At 47.2% G+C, this 22,134-nt stretch overlaps 1 protein-coding gene across 1 annotated transcript in view; it reads right to left on the bottom strand.

Annotated features, from left to right (window-relative positions):
- Positions 1 to 14,388, bottom strand: part of ZRANB1 (zinc finger RANBP2-type containing 1) — a 107,866-nt gene extending 93,478 nt beyond the window's left edge. The window contains exon 1 of the mRNA XM_077455563.1: positions 14,177 to 14,388. The gene's annotated coding sequence lies outside the window, so the exon portion shown is untranslated. The remainder of the gene's footprint in view (positions 1 to 14,176) is intronic.
- Positions 14,389 to 22,134: the final 7,746 nt, after the last annotated feature.

Below are 22,134 nucleotides of genomic sequence, written 5' to 3' on the forward strand. Positions count from 1 at the left end.
ACTTTAGTTCAAGGTTGTGATGCAACACAAGGAGGAAAAAATAAACACACCACACACACACAGTGAATATTTTCTCAAGTCACTGTAACTATGCAATTAAAGCCATATCTGGAGTTCCCACAAGAATAGCACCATCAATATATGGAACTGCTGGCGCCAGTTCACTCAAGTGTTAAGGAAGAATAGGACTGCAGATTTCCCGGGGAGTCTGTGGGTTTTACAAAGCTCCTCGCTTATATGCTCTGTGCAGTGGAAACTTAATTTTTCTTTAATGCACAAGCAGGAAATCCCTCGTTGTGTATCCAGGCAGACAGCAAATGCTTTTCTTGGGGGCACCCGCTGGCATTGACTGCTGCCAGTCCTGCACTAAGGACACCTCCTCCTGTCAAGTTGCAATGCAGCACCTTCTAGTGGTGGCTATGGCAAAGTACTGAGCCTCCTGAAATTTCACCCCAAGGATGCTGCTGAGCATCACTATGGCAAACAGGAAGCAGCCGGGTAGAGCCACTGATGTGCAGGAGCCATGGAGTGAAGTGAGTTTTTCAGTGCAGGGGGAGCACAGTGATGATTGAGCAGAGACAATCAGGTGCATTTCTACATTTTTCTCTAGCCTGAGCTACACTACAGGCTTTGGGACCAATCTGAGCTCTAGAGGTGATGGGGCTGATATGAGGTCTAAGGACCCCCCACTCATGTGTGCGTTAACCTGATTTCTGCATCTTTGATGCACTTTCATGGAAACACGTGTTATATGTATACAGTAGAGCTCATTGGGGATGCTTAAACTCACAGAAAAGAACCCATCCTGAAGGTCCCTGCGCTGTGGGGGCCCCCGATTCGAGGTCCGAAGGTCACTGCACTGGGGGGCCCCCCCCCGATCTGGGGTCTGCAGGTCAACCCACTGAGGGGGGGTGGCGATCTGGGGTCTGCAGGTCCCTGCACTGGGGGGGGGGTCCCTGCACAAAGCCCGGTAAGCACTGCAAGTTTTTCTTCACGCTCAAGGCAACCATTTGAATGGAAAAAAACCGACAGTTTGCCATACCAACACAACAAGCCATGTTGGTGCGGTGATCTCCCCCACTGTGCCATTGTATCCTCCTCCCTCCAGAATACACAGATCAGCACTCACAGACACTGGCTGCTAGTGCAACTGAACGCCGGTTTTCCAGCATGTCCTTTTGACAGGCTTCGATTGGACGGACTGCAGTACATACGGACCAAATGTTGGCTGGTTCCTGACAGCGTGTATCCAGCATTAGGGGATGGTCTGAGGTCCAAGTCTAAATATACACATATTGTGTATGCACTAGTTAATGTAATTGTTAACTCCCTGGTCACATGATATGGACATCACAAATGTGGGCCTGTATACAGGCTGCAGTGAAAATCTCCTCCTTCCTGAACTCTTAGCACTGGAGAAACTGCAGTTTATCATGTAACCGCATTTTACAGATCAAAAAAAGTAAAAAGCTGTACCCACTGTGGGAGAGGGGGGGAGGGGGGGGGGCTTTGGGCTGGCAGAAGAACTATTTTCAGATTACTGGGTTTAGTAACACTTTAAAGCGGTAGTAAACCCGCTAATGTTTTTTTTTTTGCCACCTGCAAAGGAAAAGGCATAATGAGCTAGTATGCACCGCATACTAGCTCATTATGAAATACTTACCTTAGAACGAGGCCCCGACATCTGGCGCGATCCACGCCGAGGGAGCTGACATGCTCCGGGACTCTGAGTGGCCGGAGCCGCGATATCGTCATTCCCGCAGGAGATTTCATCCCGGCCGGGTCTGGCGACTGCCGGGCTTTCAGCCGAGAATCCCCTTGTGTGCATGCACCGCTGCAGTCAGGGGCGCGTACCGAGGGGAATATCTCCTAAATCGTACAGGTTTAGATTTTTTTTACCTACAGGTAAACCTTATTATAGGCTTTCATGTAGGTAAAAGTTAAAAAAAAAAAAAAATAAAAAAAATAAAAATTAGTATACAACCACTTTAAGCTTAGGTTTTGAATGGACTTCCACTTTAATAAACACGAAAAAAAAAGGTTGCTAACCCCCGCTTAGACGTCTCGGCATTTTTAGATAAATAATTAAGGTTTTGTGTAGGAACTCAGATTGGAAAACAAGGAGGCTGACCTTGCTGGCATGTTTTGAAAGGCTCCAAGGCCACCATCCTTATCTTTTTGTTACTACCTAGTGAACTGCTGCCCTGGAAGATGCATATGCATGTTAAGTGTTACTGCACCTTATATACACATAGGTTTGCTCTTAGTCAGCGACTTCAATAGTTCAGAACTCACAACGGTAGCACTATAGCGCAAACACAAAAAGAAAAATAAACCCACAAAATCAAGCACCTTTATTCTTTTCCTGACAATTCCCCTTTAAAGAAAGCCATATGCCTGCACAGGGCTAGTCTCGGCACAGTAAGAGCCCCCCACTATGTACAGAATTTATGGAACCCCTGCAATGTGATCTTGCCTGTTGCCAGCCATTGCCTTTTACTGGGCTTGGCCAAGTGTCCAAAAGTTACTTGACACAAATGCTATAAACCGAGGGTGTAGCAATGTCGAGCACAGTTCAAGCAGTATATTTAATTTATTTGATTTCAGGTACTTAAATAGCGCCGTCAATTTACACAGCGCTTTACATATACATTGTACATTCACATCAGTCCCTACCCTCAAGGCGCTTACAACCGAAGGCCCCCAACTCACACATACTAGGGCCAATTTAGACAGGAGCCAATAACCCACCAGCATGTCTTTGGAGTATAGGAGGAAACCGGAGTACCCGGAGGAAACCCACAATGTGGGGGCAGGGGGGGGGGGGGGCAAACATGCAAACTCCTGGCAGGTAGTGTCGTGGTTGGGATTCAAAACATCAAAACACATTTGCCGCTAGGTGAAAGTGCCAACTACACCACCATTATGCTGCCCTATATGGGAAACTTCTTAAACAACTGTCCACAAGAATTCTTATTCAGTTTCCTCCTTGCCAGACAGATAGAAACCAGTTGCACCCAATTCTAATCTATCAGGATGACATTCACAGACTCAAGTAAAATCAAGTTTCAGGTCAAGTAAATAGAGCACAATGCACAAAACAATGCGTTATGTGTCTGTAAAGATCACAGCATGAGAGTACACAGCACAATCTATTCTCAATGATCAGACTGGGTGTCATCTACAGACTACCAGTAACACTGGCAGAGACACTGCCGGGACTTATTGCCTCCATCAGAGCCATGGCACCTCTACAGATACTTGGAAAGGCAAGGGAAGTGCTTAGAGAGGCCTGGCTGCCGAAAAGTCCATCTACTCTGCTTGCCAGCAATGCCTTGTTTGCACACATGAAGTACACGCTGGAATTAAAAAGTACATTTTACATGTGTGTTAAATCAAAAATATGTAGAACTTTAATAATTTGAGAAATAAAAAAAAAAATTAATTTTTTCTAGACACAACACAACCCATGCATCTGAACTCCAGGCAGATATAAAAGCACACATGATTGCACTTATGCAATCATTTAAATGCACTTTAAATCCAACCACATAAGTACAGGAGCTTGTCGTCTTGTGATAAGCCTGGAGTAATTGACTGTTCGCCAACATTTGGCCTAAGTGCAGGAGAGCCAGCATTCAGTACCAATCAGGCCCTGCAGTAATGCACATGTAATGACAGTGAACTTCCAGATAGAAGAAAGCAGAATGATGACTCAACTATCCCACTACTCCATCACTGCTCAATGATAAGGTGCAGCGTGTGTTCTCGAACAGCATTCCCAATGTAATTAAAGCGGAGCTCCACCCACCGACACCAGTGACTGGGCGCCATGCCCCCCCACCGACACCAGTGACTGGGCGCCATGCCCCCCCACCGACACCAGTGACTGGGCGCCATAAAAATGCTGAAACAAAAAAACTACAATACTTCTAATCCCTGCACAGCTACATATGTTCATAAAAGAAATAAATTTGCCTAAGGCCCCTTTCACACTGGGGCGGTTTTAAGGCGCTACAGTGTTAAAAATAGCGCCTAAAAAAAAAAAACGGCCCCTTTCACTCCAGTGTGAAAGCCCTCGGTGCGCTAGCAGGATGGTAAAAAAGTCCTGCTAGCCGCATCTTTGGAGCGGTGAAAGGAGCGGTGTGTTCATCGCTCCTACCCATTGAAAACAATGGGACAGCGCGGCTATACCGCCAGCAAAGCGCCGCTGCAGCAGCGCTTTGCGGGCAGTTTTAACCCTTTTTCGGCCGCCAACGGGGCTTAAAAATCACCCTGCTAGGGGCCGCAGACTGCTGCTAAAACGACAGTAAAATGGCGCTAAAAATAGCGGCGCTTTACCGCTGATGGCCGCACCGCCCCAGTGTGAAAGGGGCCTAAGCCTAGGGTCACATTATTGCGCGTGTAGAAGCTCACGTAATTCTTGTTTGTTCCTGCACCCACAATGCGCTGTTATTCAGCAGACACATGGGGTGCCATTATTTCTTAATAGAACCAATACTTGGGCCAATAATCTACCAGCATGTCTCTAGAGTGTGGGAGGAAACCGGAGTACCTGGAGGAAACCCACGCAGGGGGAGAACATGCAAACTCCAGCCAGGTAGTGTCGTGGTTGGGATTCAAACCATCACCACTTTTGCTGCTAGGTGAAAGTGCCTGAAAAAGCAGCAAGTCTTCGGTGCTGCAGCACCCCGTGGGTGCATTTTGGAAAAGGTTTTGGGACCTTTTTCCTGCAGCTACAGCAGCCCCATTCAAATGACTGGGCTGCTGCACCCGAGAAAATGCACCCACAGAGCCGCAGTAATGAGAACCTAGTGCTTACGATTTGTTGCTCTAGATCAGGGCTGCCAAAACTTTTGAAGAGCAAGGGCCACTTGGTAACCGCGGAGCGGAGAGCTGACGGGATCGTGTCCACTCTGTATATGTAAAGCAGACACAGCTCACTCTACGGCCCTTTCAATCATATAAACCCAGACAGAAGGGCACGAGCGTTTTTTTTTTTTTTTAACGTATCAGATTGGAGGTAGGTGGGTGGAAATGGACACACGTCCATTTACATCTGCTGCTCTATAGAGGTGAATGGAGGGTCTGACATGGTCAGACTGATCGTGTGAAAGGGGCCTAATAGCCTGTACACATGAGACGAATATCGTACGAAAACGGTCGTCTGAGGAAGGATCATACGATTTTCGGATCGTGTGTACACTACTTTCGACAGCCGATCGCGACCGTTCATCTGATATTATTCGATCGGACATGCGCGGAAATTTTTCCTCATACAATTCCAGATCGTACGATTTTCGTTTAGTCAGTATAGTTGTCGTCCGAAAATACAATACAAAAACATTACAACCCATGACATCACTAACGATTTTTTTTTTTTTTATCGTACGAGAATTTTCGTGACTTAATTTAGCTATTCAATTTCTACTTGCGATTATTAACCGAAAATGGTTGCGAGATCGGTCGTAAGATATTCAGATCGTGTGTACAGGGCATAAGGCTGCTTTCACATGGATGCACTGGTTTATCCAACGCTGCGAGTGCAGCGCTGTGCACCTGTGTCTTTCCTGCGGGTTAGCTGCACTTTTCTTATAGGACTTCTTTTCTATCCTGCAGATGTTGTGCACTTTCTGAAAGCGCACAAAACCCACAGGTAATAACAGAAGTCAATGGTTCAGTGCAGGTAACCCGCAGATACACGGAGCTGCACCTGCGGATCAGTTTGAAAGCAGCCCAGTAACCACTGCAGAAGATATATGCCCAAACATACACTGTGATTTTAGTAATAAACGTAACTTAAATAACATTCTTCCATTCCGGTATCGCCAGCTGTTGCTGTCCCAGGCAAGTACATTTGGCATCACTCCGCCTGTGACAGGATCCGGCGCATACGCGGCTCTGCATACGCGGCTCTGCATCCGCGGCTCTGCATCCGCGGCTCTGCATCCGCGGCTCTGCATCCGCGGCTCTGCATCCGCGGCTCTGCATCCGCGGCTCTGCATCCGCAGGCGCTCGTTCCCTCTACCCCTGGCTTGATTCACAACACTGATGTTCTAGGATGGCAACCCGCGATCTGTGCTTGCCAACCCACCATCCCAGAACAGGAGGTCACGGGCCACATCAGAGGGCTCCGTGGGTCACATGTGTCCCCTTGGCCACTGGTTTGGCACCCTTGCGCTACATCTATATGTTATGCCTGCATAAGCAGACATAAAAATGGGATCGTAGCATTACATACATAAATATAGGAAACTATTTGAGTCATTGGCTTTACTGAAAATTCCAAACATGACATACGTCATGAAAAAAACAAGTGTCCTTATTAAAGAAAATCATAAAACCACATACTCCTCAATAGAGGACTGAGTCAGATTTAAAAGAATCACCATAACTATCAACATCAATGAAAGGCTTAAAAGCCTTCCCATGTAAAAATGTCAAAAATCTAATTATGGGTCAAGTAATCAGGCCACAATGAGAACAACAACAATGGGTTATGCGTCTGTATCATATGTCACAACACAGGGGCCGATGCCGAGGTCACACTGCACAATCCATTCTCTTATTATTTTGTACAATGGTCAGACTGGGTGGAAACTGCAGAACATACCATGTTGACAACTGCCCATCCCCCACCCAATTGGCCTGTCAACACAGAGCCTAGTGACAGCAAACTCTGCACAAGCTTGCTGGTCACACAAAGGAAAAATTCCCATAAAGGTCTAAATAAAAAACTAAAATAAAAAAATCTCCAAACTGCTGGAAGTGACGGAAACACAAAACAATGTTCCCAGATTTCCAGATACCATTGTAATCCCTGCTGTAGGTGACTGTTCCATTAGCTTACATATAAAAGCGTGACACTCGTTTCGTCAGACTGAAATTGTGTACACATTGCATCAGGATTCCACTAAAGTTGAACTTTTACACATTTTAAAAGGCGGCGACCTTTACACCAGGCCACTCGGAGCCCAGAGGAGCATTGGCTGGTGATCTCATGGGAAGCCCTGGGTGCTGAAAAAAGCCACACCTGCCGTATGGAAGGGCATTTAGAAGTGGCCTGCGCCCCAATGACTCATTCACACAGGAGGCAAAGGGGCAGCAAGAACAAGTGGTAGATCCACATTCTTTAATAAGGATATGGTTTACTGTTACTTTAATATAAAAAGGTCCGTCTCATTTCAGAATGATTAAAGCTCAATGCCAGGCCGATCACCTTAGGCCCCTTTCACACGGGTGCCTCCGTGGAACAGAATCCGCTTGCTCAGCCCTGCCGAGAAGGCGGATCACAAGTCCATCTCCGCTCACCGTGCAGACCCAGTCCCACTCTCCTCAATGGGGAAAATCTGGTGAAAATGGACCGCCTGTTCGTTTTAATTTCGATCAAAAGCGATCCACCAGACGGATGGAAGATAGGACCACCATCGGTCTCCATTTTCAAACAAGATAGTATAGTGGCTGGTGTCAGCAGACATTCACCGCTCCATACGGGAAGACAGGAGGGTCCGATCAGGTCTGTCGGAAAAACTGACAGGCGCACTTGATTGGACAGCCTGTGTGAAAGGGGCCCAACTCCTATATCCCGCTTCCAAACACCTCCTCCTGAGTCATACTGCATTGTAATGGATCAAAGTCCGCTTCTACCATGTGCCAAGCCAGCTTCCTTCCCTGGAGACCCGGGCACTCCTTATCCTCCTGAGCACCCTCACCACCCCCCCGGATTGCATCACCTCCATCAAGAGAAAATGTCCACATTACACAGCCAGATCTCTTTTTTTGTTGTTCATACCAGTGGTTAGAGGGGTGTAGAGGATGGGAAGGTAGGTTACTAATAACTCTGGGTCCCATCCCTAACCCATCATGTTCGGTCATTGTTAAGTTTTACCTGGTGGAGTAAGATTTACCCACCTAAAGCCTAGTTCACGCTATAAGAAAAATCAGGCAAACAATTGCCCGATATTCCACAAAGGATGCATAGAAGTAACTTAAGATGGTGCCAACTTGTATTCAAGTTCTAGATCGACGATGGCAAATGTAGATGCATACTAGCCAGGTCTTCCAGGTCGTTCTTTGCTACTGATTATGCGCTATATTCTCTATGCCAGTAGTCTCCAAACTGCAACCCAGGGGCTGGATGTGTCCCTTTGCTCACCTTTATCTAGCCCTTGAGGCATTATTCCTCCCACCCACCCACCCACAACAACAACGGGTCACACTTCCTCCCACCCACCCACCCACAACAACAACGGGTCACACTTCCTCCCACCCACCCACCCACAACAACAACGGGTCACACTTCCTCCCACCCACCCACCCACAACAACAACGGGTCACACTTCCTCCCACCCACCCACCCACAACAACAACGGGTCACACTTCCTCCCACCCACCCACCCACAACAACAACGGGTCACACTTCCTCCCACCCACCCACCCACAACAACAACGGGTCACACTTCCTCCCACCCACCCACCCACAACAACAACGGGTCACACTTCCTCCCACCCACCCACCCACAACAACAACGGGTCACACTTCCTCCCACCCACCCACCCACAACAACAACGGGTCACACTTCCTCCCACCCACCCACCCACAACAACAACGGGTCACACTTCCTCCCACCCACCCACCCACAACAACAACGGGTCACACTTCCTCCCACCCACCCACCCACAACAACAACGGGTCACACTTCCTCCCACCCACCCACCCACAACAACAACGGGTCACACTTCCTCCCACCCACCCACCCACAACAACAACGGGTCACACTTCCTCCCACCCACCCACCCACAACAACAACGGGTCACACTTCCTCCCACCCACCCACCCACAACAACAACGGGTCACACTTCCTCCCACCCACCCACCCACAACAACAACGGGTCACACTTCCTCCCACCCACCCACCCACAACAACAACGGGTCACACTTCCTCCCACCCACCCACCCACAACAACAACGGGTCACACTTCCTCCCACCCACCCACCCACAACAACAACGGGTCACACTTCCTCCCACCCACCCACCCACAACAACAACGGGTCACACTTCCTCCCACCCACCCACCCACAACAACAACGGGTCACACTTCCTCCCACCCACCCACCCACAACAACAACGGGTCACACTTCCTCCCACCCACCCACCCACAACAACAACGGGTCACACTTCCTCCCACCCACCCACCCACAACAACAACGGGTCACACTTCCTCCCACCCACCCACCCACAACAACAACGGGTCACACTTCCTCCCACCCACCCACCAACAACAACGGGTCACACTTCCTCCCACCCACCCACCCACAACAACAACGGGTCACACTTCCTCCCACCCACCCACCCACAACAACAACGGGTCACACTTCCTCCCACCCACCCACCCACAACAACAACGGGTCACACTTCCTCCCACCCACCCACCCACAACAACAACGGGTCACACTTCCTCCCACCCACCCACCCACAACAACAACGGGTCACACTTCCTCCCACCCACCCACCACAACAACAACGGGTCACACTTCCTCCCACCCACCCACCACAACAACAACGGGTCACACTTCCTCCCACCCACCCACCACAACAACAACGGGTCACACTTCCTCCCACCCACCCACAACAACGGGTCACACTTCCTCCCACCCACCCACAACAACGGGTCACACTTCCTCCCTCCCACCCACAACAACGGGTCACACTTCCTCCCTCCCACCCACAACAACGGGTCACACTTCCTCCCTCCCACCCACAACAATGGGTCACACTTCCTCCCTCCCACCCACAACAATGGGTCACACTTCCTCCCTCCCACCCACAACAATGGGTCACACTTCCTCCCTCCCACCCACAACAATGGGTCACACTTCCTCCCTCCCACCCACAACAATGGGTCACACTTCCTCCCTCCCACCCACAACAATGGGTCACATTTCCTCCCTCCCACCCACAACAATGGGTCACACTTCCTCCCTCCCACCCACAACAATGGGTCACACTTCCTCCCTCCCACCCACAACAATGGGTCACACTTCCTCCCTCCCACCCACAACAATGGGTCACACTTCCTCCCTCCCACCCACAACAATGGGTCACACTTCCTCCCTCCCACCCACAACAATGGGTCACACTTCCTCCCTCCCACCCACAACAATGGGTCACACTTCCTCCCACCCACAACAATGGGTCACACTTCCTCCCACCCACAACAATGGGTCACACTTCCTCCCACCCACAACAATGGGTCACACTTCCTCCCACCCACAACAATGGGTCACACTTCCTCCCACCCACAACAATGGGTCACACTTCCTCCCACCCACAACAATGGGTCACACTTCCTCCCACCCACAACAATGGGTCACACTTCCTCCCACCCACAACAATGGGTCACACTTCCTCCCACCCACAACAATGGGTCACACTTCCTCCCACCCACAACAATGGGTCACACTTCCTCCCACCCACAACAATGGGTCACACTTCCTCCCACCCACAACAATGGGTCACACTTCCTCCCACCCACAACAATGGGTCACACTTCCTCCCACCCACAACAATGGGTCACACTTCCTCCCACCCACAACAATGGGTCACACTTCCTCCCACCCACAACAATGGGTCACACTTCCTCCCACCCACAACAATGGGTCACACTTCCTCCCACTGACAAATGAGCACTATTCCTAAGGGTCCTTTCACACAGGCTGTCTGATCAGGTCCACCTGTCAGCTTTTCAAACCGATCTGATCGGGCCCTCCAGTCTCCCCTATGGAGCGGCGGATGTCAGCAGTGAGATGTCCAATGACACCTGCCACTATCCGATAAATCAAGACGGATATGATGGTCCCATTTTCCTTCCGTCTGGCAGATTGGATAAGATTTCCTCAAGGAGAGCGGGACTGTGTCCGTTAACGCCCTGCACAGTGAGCGGTGACGGACCTGTCATCCATCTGCTCCGCTGAGCAAGCGGATTCTGTTTCAGAGAGGCACCCGTGTGAAAAGGGACCAATACATAAGACAGGGCATTGCTTAAGTCCACTGGGCGCAGTCCAGCCCTCTTAAGTCTGAGCAGTAAACTGGCCATTTTTTTTTTTTTTTTTTTTTTTTTTAAAACAAGCTTCGAGACTCCTGCTCCATTTGATTATTTCTGTGCGATTCCTGTACACATTAAAATGAAAATCGGATGTTGTGTTCAAGTACGATAAACATTTTCTAGCTTGTACTTTTGTCTGAACATTGAGAGTTGGTTGTAGAAAGCATTACACTAAACAGATGGTTGACCAATCTCGTTCCTCATACAGAAATTTTCATACGATTTTCTTATCGTGTGTACGGGACCCTCACTGGTGCTGTTTCCACTGCAGGGACTGCGGATTCAGGTTTGAAGGTCATCTACCAGGGTCTCCTAGCAGCCCCTTGTGTTTACTCGCTCCCCTCCGGATCCTGAAAGAACTCCATCACTGGACAGCCAATAAACACAATAAATACAGGCTGTTATGTGGACACCTGGGGGAAGGACCCCAGCTGGGAGAAAACACAAGAGAATTGAGACCTGAAAGTCACATGACTGCAGGTTTAGAAACGTAAGAACGCGTATTTGGATTCATGGATTTTTTTCTTATTCCAGCAATTAGCTACAAGGTAGAGGGAAGGGTTTCTTGCCTGGAGTTTGGCTTTAAGTTGTAGTATACATAAGACCTAATATAATCATAATTAGGAGGCTGGCATTGCTGGTCTCATTCTGAAAATGCTAGCGCCTGGCTGTCTCCGGGTTTGCACTCTCCGAATCACTGATACAAGTACTTAAGGTCAGCGACTAATAGAACTGAAACCATTGGATCAGTAACGAGCAGTAAGAGGGCCAAACCAATTGAGACAGAATCCAGAAGTTTAATAAAGAGTAATTCCAGTTTGATTGGGCGGGGGCGGGGGCGGGGGGGGGGGGGAGGGGAGGGGACAAAAACCAACACCACCCTCTGGGTGAGAGATGATTATATATATTTTTTTTATTTATTTTAGAGATATATCCCATAAAGCAGATTACACAATGCAGTGCTTGTACTGTGTAATCTGCACCCCTCTAAACTGTAAAAAAAAAACCTCCCTGATCCTGCCACTTCCTGTATCCCCTCCTACACTGACCACGAAAATCAGGGCTGCTCAGCCCTGACTACCGTGGTCAGAGTGCGTCCCTCCGTAATACATTGCTGCCCCCCTCTTCTCTCCTCATTTCACATCAAATATTAACACCAGCCACTAATGCAGCATGTCAGCCTAGCGGTTAGCATTTTCAAGACAAAACAGGTCAATGTTGGCTACTTCCCATTACCTTTTATTGCTGGTTCACATTACTGCGCTCTGCAAGATTGCATGCGATTCAATCCACACTGCAGTGCAAATCACGTGATGTCTGTGCAATGCAATTTCAGCTACACAGATAGGACAGGCTGATATCACATTGCATTCTGACCAAACTCGCACAGGACCCTTTTTTCGGTCCACACTAGAATTTCATTGCATGGGTGTTCACACCATGTGATCAAATTCACGTCTGACCTGTCAGTTTGCAGTGCGATATGCGAGCTGAAAAGGGGGTGTCATTACCATTGCATGGACACTTCCCGGCAGTTGGCATATGGCAGTGTGAACTGTTGTGCGAGTCGGGAATCCGCAGTGGATTCGCAGGGTTCCCGCACCACACGTGTGAATCGAGCCTTAGATCCAAGAACTACCTGTATGGAGTTTACATAATCCCTGGAAAGCCTTTTCAAACACAGAGGATCCCTTGAAATAACTTTCCGGTCTCAGGGAACCCTCTGCTAAAAATCACTATATCTACAACTCACAATACATTAGTGTGATGGTTGGATGGGAAGAATGCCCTTTACACCTAAACCTACCCCCTAACAGATCGCTGAAAAGATCAAATGGTGTCAGTGGGAGCTTATCTGAGAGGCAGAAATTTTTCATGGATCATGGAACCCCTAGCAACGACCCCTGGTGGAAACCCCTAGGGTTCCCCCTAGCAACCACCCCTGGTGGAAACCCCTAGCGTTCCCATAGCAACCACCCCTGGTGGAAACCGGGTTCCATGGAACCCTGGTTGAGAAGCTTACCCTAGATTTCCCATGAAGCTCAACTACAGTGCAGAGTGCAGGAGCATCATGGGAAACATAGTTTCAAAACATCTGGGGCACCAAGGCTCACCATCACTGCCCAAGATCATCAATTCCACAATCCAATATACATGCTGTGATTGACTTTAGACGATAAGTAACGGGGGGATGGGACAGACTGGCATGGACAGTCATCATCCTACGACAGGATGGACACCACATCAAAGTATAGAAGAAAAACGTTCCTCTGTGCCAATTAGGTTACCTGTGCCATGGGATCACCTGCTAATAACCACCGGGAACATACCAGACGGGTGGCGAGCAGCACCAGTATGCAAAACGCCAATCAAAATTTCATTAGAAACCATCATCACAAAGACAACCAACCGCACCTGACCGGGAGAGCAACACGGCTGGAATGTCACCCAACACACCAAATACTCATCAACAACAACACCGTGTTTACATCCAACTACACCACACCCTCCCACAAGGTATACATATTTATTATTGTACCATGCAGATACAGGGGGGGGGGGGAAGCATTTATTTTTATATAAATATATATACCCAGGTGTGTGTGTGTGTGTGTGTGTGTGTGTGTGTGTGTGTAAAAATATTTTTGTTAAACATTTTTTTTTTATTATTATTTTATACATATTATATACATTACATTTTTTTTATAAAAAAAAATATATATTTTTGTACACAATTTATTATATATATATATATATATATATATATATATACACATACACACACACTCTATAATTTTATTTTTTATCAACAGCAATATAATTTTTTTATTTTTTAATCACACACACGCACACAGCTCAGCCTCATATACAATACATACTGAGCCCCCATAGGTTGTGAATTCCTCCCTCCTCACACAGGAGGCCGGGGCCCCCGACACCGTAGGCCCGGGGGCCCCTCACACACCAGCCCCCGCCCCTCCCCCTCTCAGGTGATGACAGGTGATGACAGGTGATGACAGGTGACCCCCCCCCCCCCAGGGCCCCCCTCTCCCCGTAGTACGGCTCTCACCTGGCTCTATCCCGTGGCCGGCTCCCTTCCCCCGCTCATCTCCCCCGGGACCGGACTCCTCGGTGTCGCTCGTCCGGTCCCTCCCGCTCTGAGCCGCTCCGGTGTTCTCCAGCTCGGCTCGGTCCGGTTCTTCCCGTAATGGCGGCTCCGGAGACCGAAGCAAAATAAAGCAGACGGGAACTACGTGACGTCACTCTGCACCCGAGGCCGGTGGGACCGCACCATTGGCTGGGCGGGGGAGAGGCTGGGGCCCAATAGGAGCCGGTGTCTTAAGCGGCGGGGAGGTGACGTCATGACAGCGGCAAGACAGCAAAATAATAATACAAATAATAACAACAGACGAGGAGGATCCGGGAGCGGGGTCTATACTAAACTGGATCCCACGAATCCAAGTCTATACTAAACTGGACCCCATGTATCCCAGTCTATACTAAACTGGATCCCATGTATCCCAGTCTATACTAAACTGGACCCCATGTATCCCAGTCTATACTAAACTGGATCCCATGTACTCTGGATCCCATGTATCCCAGTCTATACTAAACTGGATCCCATGTATCCCAGTCTATACTAAACTGGATCCCATGTACTCTGGATCCCATGTATCCCAGTCTATACTAAACTGGATCCCATGTATCCCAGTCTATACTAAACTGGATCCCATATACTCTGGATCCCATGTATCCCAGTCTATACTAAACTGTATCCCAGTCTAATACTATACAGCACTGGATCCCATGTATCCCAGTCTAATACTATACTAAACTGGATCCCATGTATCCCAGTCAAATACTGCACTGGATCCCATGTATCCTGGTCTATACTATACAACACTGGATCCCATGTATCCAAGTCTATACAGCCCTGGATCCTATATCTCTGATCTATACACTGATATACTGTACTGGATCCAATATCTCTGCTCTATACACCAATATACAGCACTGGATCCCATATCTCTGATCTATACACCGATATACTGTACTGGATCCCATATCTCTGATCTATACACTCATATACAGCATTGGATCCCATATCTCTGATCTATAGATCAATATACTGTACTGGATCCCATATCTCTGATCTATACACTCATATACAGCATTGGATCCCATATCTCTGATCTATACACTGATATACAGCACTGGATCCCATATCTCTGATCTATACACCAACACCAATATACAGCACTGGATCCCATATCTCTGATCTATACACCGATATACTGTACTGGATCCAATATCTCTGCTCTATACACCAATATACAGCACTGGATCCCATATCTCTGATCTATACACCGATATACTGTACTGGATCCCATATCTCTGATCTATACACTCATATACAGCATTGGATCCCATATCTCTGATCTATAGACCAATATACTGTACTGGATCCCATATCTCTGATCTATACACTCATATACAGCATTGGATCCCATATCTCTGATCTATACACTCATATACTGCACTGGATCCCATATCTCTGATCTATACACTGGTATACTGTACTGGATCCCATATCTCTGATCTATACACTGATATACTGTACTGGATGCCATATCTCTGATCTATACACCGATATACTGTACTGGATCCCATATCTCTGATCTATACACTCATATACTGTACTGGATCCCATATCTCTGATCTATACACCGATATACTGTACTGGATCCCATATCTCTGATCTATACACTGATTGGAGTGTCTATGCAGAAAACTGTATCCTCACCAGAGCTCAGTAATCTTGTCTTGTATACACACAGGGCAGCATTACAAAGTTGGTTGCTAGGATGCTGGCGGGTGTGCTCACAGTGTTATCGATTGCTATGGTGCAGATGCTTGCCTACACCGTAACAACTCATGAAGCTATACAGCCCAGCACCTGCATCCTAGCAATCGATGACACCATGGGGGGAGATTTACTAAACAGGTGCATACAGAATGTGGTGCAGCTGTGTACAGTAACCAGCTTCTAGGCTTTATTGTCAAGGCTTAATTAAAGAGGGAGTGAACCCTGATGGGTTTTGCTTCCTCTTTTGCTCGCTGCAAAGCCTGAAAATGAAAAGCATAATGCAAAAGAATCCAGCAATGTCCCCTGTGTAGGCAGCATCCATCTTCTGGCCTCTCTTCCTTCCAGGCCAAGGACTCCGGCTCTGTGATTTGCCGGAGCTGCGTGATGTCACTCCTGCGCATGCGCACGGGAGCCATGATTAACGGCACAGGCTAGGGAAGAAACGGCACTCAGTTTTGTTTCTTCCCTGCGCATGCGCCATTGGAATTTTCGGCGGACTACAAGTGAAATACCTTCTAAATGGCACACGTTTAGGAGATATTTCCACTACCTATAGGTAAGCCTTATTCTAGGCTTACCTATAGGTAGAAGTCCAAAAAGTGAGTTTACAACCACTTTAAACAAGCTGAATGGTTACTATGCACAGCTGCACCAGATTCTGTGGTCACTAGTTTTAGAAAATCTCCCCCCTGTGTGTCACTGGTTGCTAGGCAGCTGGGCCACGTCCTCATTGATTGCTAGGAAGCAGGCGACCGGGCCACAGTGTCATTGGTTGCTAGGAAGCTGGCAGCTGGACCACATCATCATTGGTTGCTAAGAAGCTGGCGGCTGGGCCACATCATCATTGGTTGCTAAGAAGCTGGCGGCTGGGCCACATCATCATTGGTTGCTAGGGAGTAGGCTACTAGGCCACAGTGTCATTGGTTGCTAAGAAGCTGGTAGCTGGGCCACGTCATCATTGGTTGCTAAGAAGCTGGCAGCTCGGCCACATCATCATTGGTTGCTAAGAAGCTGGCGGCTGGAAGACATCATCATTGGTTGCTAGGGAGCAGGCAACCAGGCCACAGTGTCATTGGTTGCTAAGACACTGGCAGCTGGGTCCCATCATCATTGGTTGCTAAGAAGCTGGCGGCTGGGCCACAGCATCATTGGTTGCTAAGAAGCTGGCAGCTGGGCCACATCATCATTGGTTGCTAGGGAGTAGGCTACTGGGCCACAGTGTCATTGGTTCCTAAGAAGCTGGTAGCTGGGCCACGTCATCATTGGTTGCTAAGAAGCTGGCGGCTCAGCCACATCATCATTGGTTGCTAAGAAGCTGGCGGCTGGAAGACATCATCATTGGTTGCTAGGGAGCAGGCGACCAGGCCACAGTGTCATTGGTTGCAAGACGCTGGCAGCCAGGACCCATCATCATTGGTTGCTAAGAAGCTGGCGGCTGGGCCACAGCATCATTGGTTGCTGTGCCAGTGCCTTGCAAACAAGGGTCGGGTGGTATTTGGGTTGTGACAACCTGAGGTGGTTCCTCACTGTGCTAAAGATGTGGACAACTTGTGGAGTATGACCATTGTGTGCTAGAGAGGACAGGTTGCTTTCATTGGCAGGCTAGATGAAAAGGGCAGAGCCACTGCTGAGATGGGGGGAAATTTTCCTGGTGTAGAGTAAACCTAAATCTATCAATTTATCAAGAAATCTTGAGGTCAATAGCAAGATGTTTTAGTAAATGATTTAGTTGCCTTGCTGCCCGCCCACCGTCAGTGTAGCTTTCGTTCTGGAACAACGTCATATGACGGCGTCCCAGAACGGATGTGCAGCACGGTGATCGCGGCCGCACCGTGTTGCTAGGACACGTCCTGACCCCGATCTCTGTAAAGAGGCACGTCCGCGGCTCTTTAACCATGTGATCAGCTGTGCCCAATCACAGCCGGTCCTATGTAAACAAGGAGATGCCGGTTATTGACACACTGACAGAGTGTGAGGAGAGGAGAGCCGATCAGCGGCATCTCCTCACAGAGAGACATCTAGGGATGTAATCAGGGCACTGATCATCAGTGCCCTAATTACAATAAATAAATACAGTGTCACAAATCAGTGCCCACCACTGCCACCAATCAGTGGCCATTACCAATGCCAGTCAGTACTGGCAATCAGTGCCGCCTATCAATGCCTCTCACTGCTGTCGATCAAAGCCCATCAATGTCGCCCATCAATGCCCATCTGTATCGCCTATCCGTTGCCGCCTATCCGTGCCCAACAGTGCCGCCTATTAGTGCCCATCAGTGCCATCTATCAGTGCCACCTCATCAGCACACATCAGTGAAGGCGAAAATTACTTAATTACAACATTTTCTGACAGAAAAAAAGTAAAAAACATTTTTTTTTCAACATTTTTGTCCTTTTTTTTTTTGTAAATAATAAAAAACCCAGCAGTGATTAAATACCACCAAAAGAAAGCTCTATTTGTGTGAAGAAAATGACACAAAAATTGTTTGGGTACAGTGTAGCACGACCGCGCAATTCTCATTCAAATTGCAACAGCGCTGAGGCTGAAAAATGGCCTGGGCAGGAAGGGTACGTCATGTCCTCTTCTGGCTCTGCCCCCCCCCCCCCCCCAGCTGTGCCTTCTGGGACCCACTCGTGTCCCAAAAGATGACAGGGCCATTTAGAAAGCGCCGCGCAACTCACGCATGCGCAGTAGGAAACCGGCTGTGAAGCCTGAAGACTCCACTGCCGGTTTCCCTTAGCTGCTATGGCGGTGCCTGCACCCTATCTGATGGTTGGATCCGCCTCAGGGGCTGACATTGCAGGCTCCCTGGGCAGGTAAGTGTCCTTAGTAAAAGTCAGCAGCTACAGTGTTTGTAGCTGCTGAATTAAAAAAAAAAGTGTGGAACGCCTTTTTAAGGGACATATGCCTTAAAGTCATAGGTGTGCGTAGCCTATTGCATTAGGGTGTGCACCCCAAAGCTCAAACACACATGGGTGTGTGTGTGTGTTTATAATATATATATATATATATATATATATAGTATATTCACACGCACTCCACACTCCTATAAATGTAAACAATATTGAAATGTATTAAAACATGGACATGTCAGTAGGGCAGTTGGCGGTGTCAGTAAGCCAGAGGACAGTGTCAGTAGGGTAGTGGATGTGTCAGTAGTGCAGTGGACGGTGTCAGTAGGGCAGTTGGCGGTGTCAGTAGGGCAATGGACGGTGTCTGGGCTGTTGTCAATGTCAGTAGGGCAGTGGGAGGTGTCAGTAGGACAATGGACAGTGTCTGGGCAGTTGGCAGTGTCAGTAAGGCAGAGGAGAGTGTCAGTAGGGTAGTGGATGTGTCAGTAGGGCAGTGGACGGTGTCAGTAGGGCAGTGGACGGTGTCAGTAGGGCAGTGGACGGTGTCAGTAAGGCAGAGGACAGTGTCAGTAGGGTAGTGGATGTGTCAGTAGGGCAGTGGACGATCGTGTGTAGAAAATTCTGACTCACAAAGTGACACGCATGCTCAGAAAAAAATTTGGAGACGAAAGCTGTTGGCTACTGGCCTCTACGTAGTCCCGTCGTACATTTTGTACGTCACCTTATTCCAAACAATCGGATTTTCCGACAACTTTGTGTGACAGTGTGTATGCAAGGCAAGTTTCAGCCAAAATCTGTCGGAAAAAAATCTGACGGATTTTGTGTTCGGAATGTCCGACCATGTGTGGGGCATTACTTGACTGTGTGGCGTTCGGCAGGTTTGCTACCCGCCGGTCGCTACATGTTGAGTAAGCTTGGCTGAAGGCCCGAAGAGAAGCATCGCACCAGTGGCATGTAGACAACCCTCCTCTTCCAATTGCAGCTTTGCCGCTTAAGGACCGCCCCCACGTAATGTACTGTGGCAGGGCTGCCCTTCAGCGCAAAATCACGTACCTGATCTCTTCCACCAGCTCTGGGGTGGGGGCACGTGCGCACACCGCCGTGATTGGACCTAACGGGAGCCAATCAGCAGGCCCGGCAGGCGCGATGACCACAGGGAACCCAATGATCGTTTGTAGAGAGGCAGAACAGCGGTCTGCCCATGTAAACAAGGTAGAGAGAGAGATATCACCGCTCCAGGTAGGTCAAGCGGCAGTGGAAAACCTTCTCATCCAGCCTGGAAGCCCAGGTGCCGGCAATGCATATAGCAATCAAAAACAGGAAGAAGATCTGGACAGCCACACTCAAAAAACGTTTTTTTGCCTTTTATTCAAAAATTCTTGGGAACAAAAATACAAGCCACAACAAGAACAGACAGGAGCTAACGCGTTTCACACTTCGATGCAGTGCTTAGTCAGAGCTATGGCTAAACTCTACATGGAAGTGTGAAACGCGTCTGCCTGTTGAGCACAAAGGGGTTATAATTTTTTGCTGCCAGAAGTATGGATCCCGTTCTAGCTGCCTGTGCAGTAGACATTTGCAATTCGTTTTGATCCAAATTCATATTTTTTATGAATTTCGTCAAATTCCTTAATTCGGAAACATCCGTATTAACGAACACCCGTTTAACGAATTTTTGGGAATATTCTGAAATTCCGAAAATCTGAAATAAACTATTAAATGTTGAATTGCCTTAAGGGTAAAACGAATGTTAATGCCTCTAGGTGTCAAGGGCTTGAGCTGCAAAGTAGACATGTGCACTGATGGAAAATTTGTTTGTTTTCATTTTTTTTCAGGTCATTCGTTATGATCGCAATTCGAAAATCCAAAAATAAGAAAGAAAATCCGAAAATTCGAAAGAATTTCTAACTAAAACCTTCAGGCGATCCCTGAAAACTCATCTCTTCAGGGAAGCCTATCATGTCTCCAACTAATCGCCTACCGCTTCCATCAGCTCAATCCCCGCAGTTAGAACCTTTTGTACCACCTGCCCCACCCTATTAGATTGTAAGCTCTTCTGAGCAGGGCCCTCTTAATCCTCTTGTATTTTATTGTATTGTTGTAACTGTTTTGTCTCCTTTTATGTTGTAAAGCGCTGCATAAACTGTTGGCACTATATAAATATATATATATATAAATAATAAATAATGTATAATAATAATAACTAATTATTAAATTATAGGTATTAGAATTTCCTTTCAAATTTGGCTGTTAGTGAACGTAATGAATATGAATTAATCTGAAGTTACGAATTATCCGACATAACGAATACCGCGTCTAAACGAATGGAACGTAATGAATTAATAATAATATATAATAATAAAAATATGTTATTTTTATTATTTATTATTAATTAGTTCCATTCCATTTGTTTAAATGCACATTCGTTAGTGCGGATAATTCGTGTTCATTAGGTTCATTAAGAGCCAAATTTGAAAGGAAATTCCAATACCTATAATTTAATAGTTAGTTATTATTAGTTAGTTGGTTATTCATTTGCTTTCAAACTTGGCTGTTAGTGAGCGTAATGAATATGAATTAATCTGAAGTTACAAATTATCCATCATAACGAATGCCGCGTCTAAACAAATGGAACGTAATGAATTAATAATATATAATAATAATAATAACATTTTATTATTTATTATTAATTCGTTCTGTTCCATTTGTTTAGATGCGCATTTGTTAGTTTGGATAATTCATAACTTCAGATAAATTCGTATTCGTTAGGTTCATTAAGAGCCAAATTTGAAAGGAAATTCCAATACTTATAATTTAATAGTTAGTTATTATTAGTTAGTTGGTTATGCATTAGAGAAAAAAAACCGAACAAAAGGAAAATTAACTAATTTTCCAGCAGTGCACATGTCTACTTTGCAGCTCAACCCCTTGACACCTAAGGGTAAAACAAATGTTAAAGCCTAAGCACAATTTTGCAACTTTGACATGTGCTAGTAAAACTGTAAATATCATCCCTAATTTGTTCATCCAGGTGGATTATACTCTGTTGTTTTCAGGACAAATTTCACTTTCAATTGGTGGCAAATGGTAATGGATATCTCCTGATTTTTATATTTTATCAAAAGGAGAACTGGCCCAAAATAGTAAAAAAAAAAAAAAACTTTTTTTTTTTTATTTAGCTATGAATTTCTGGTTACTACCATAACCTACCGCCAAAGAACAACCTAAAATAAATTCTCATACTCCTGCCGATCGCAGCGATACCACATACGTGTATGTTATTTGTTGTCGTACCCATAGTACACAGT

Source organism: Lithobates pipiens, unplaced genomic scaffold, assembly GCF_037356315.1.
Source record: "Lithobates pipiens isolate NorthernLeopardFrog02 unplaced genomic scaffold, aLitPip1_a1.2 Scaffold_25, whole genome shotgun sequence".
Taxonomy (NCBI): Eukaryota; Metazoa; Chordata; class Amphibia; order Anura; family Ranidae; genus Lithobates; species Lithobates pipiens.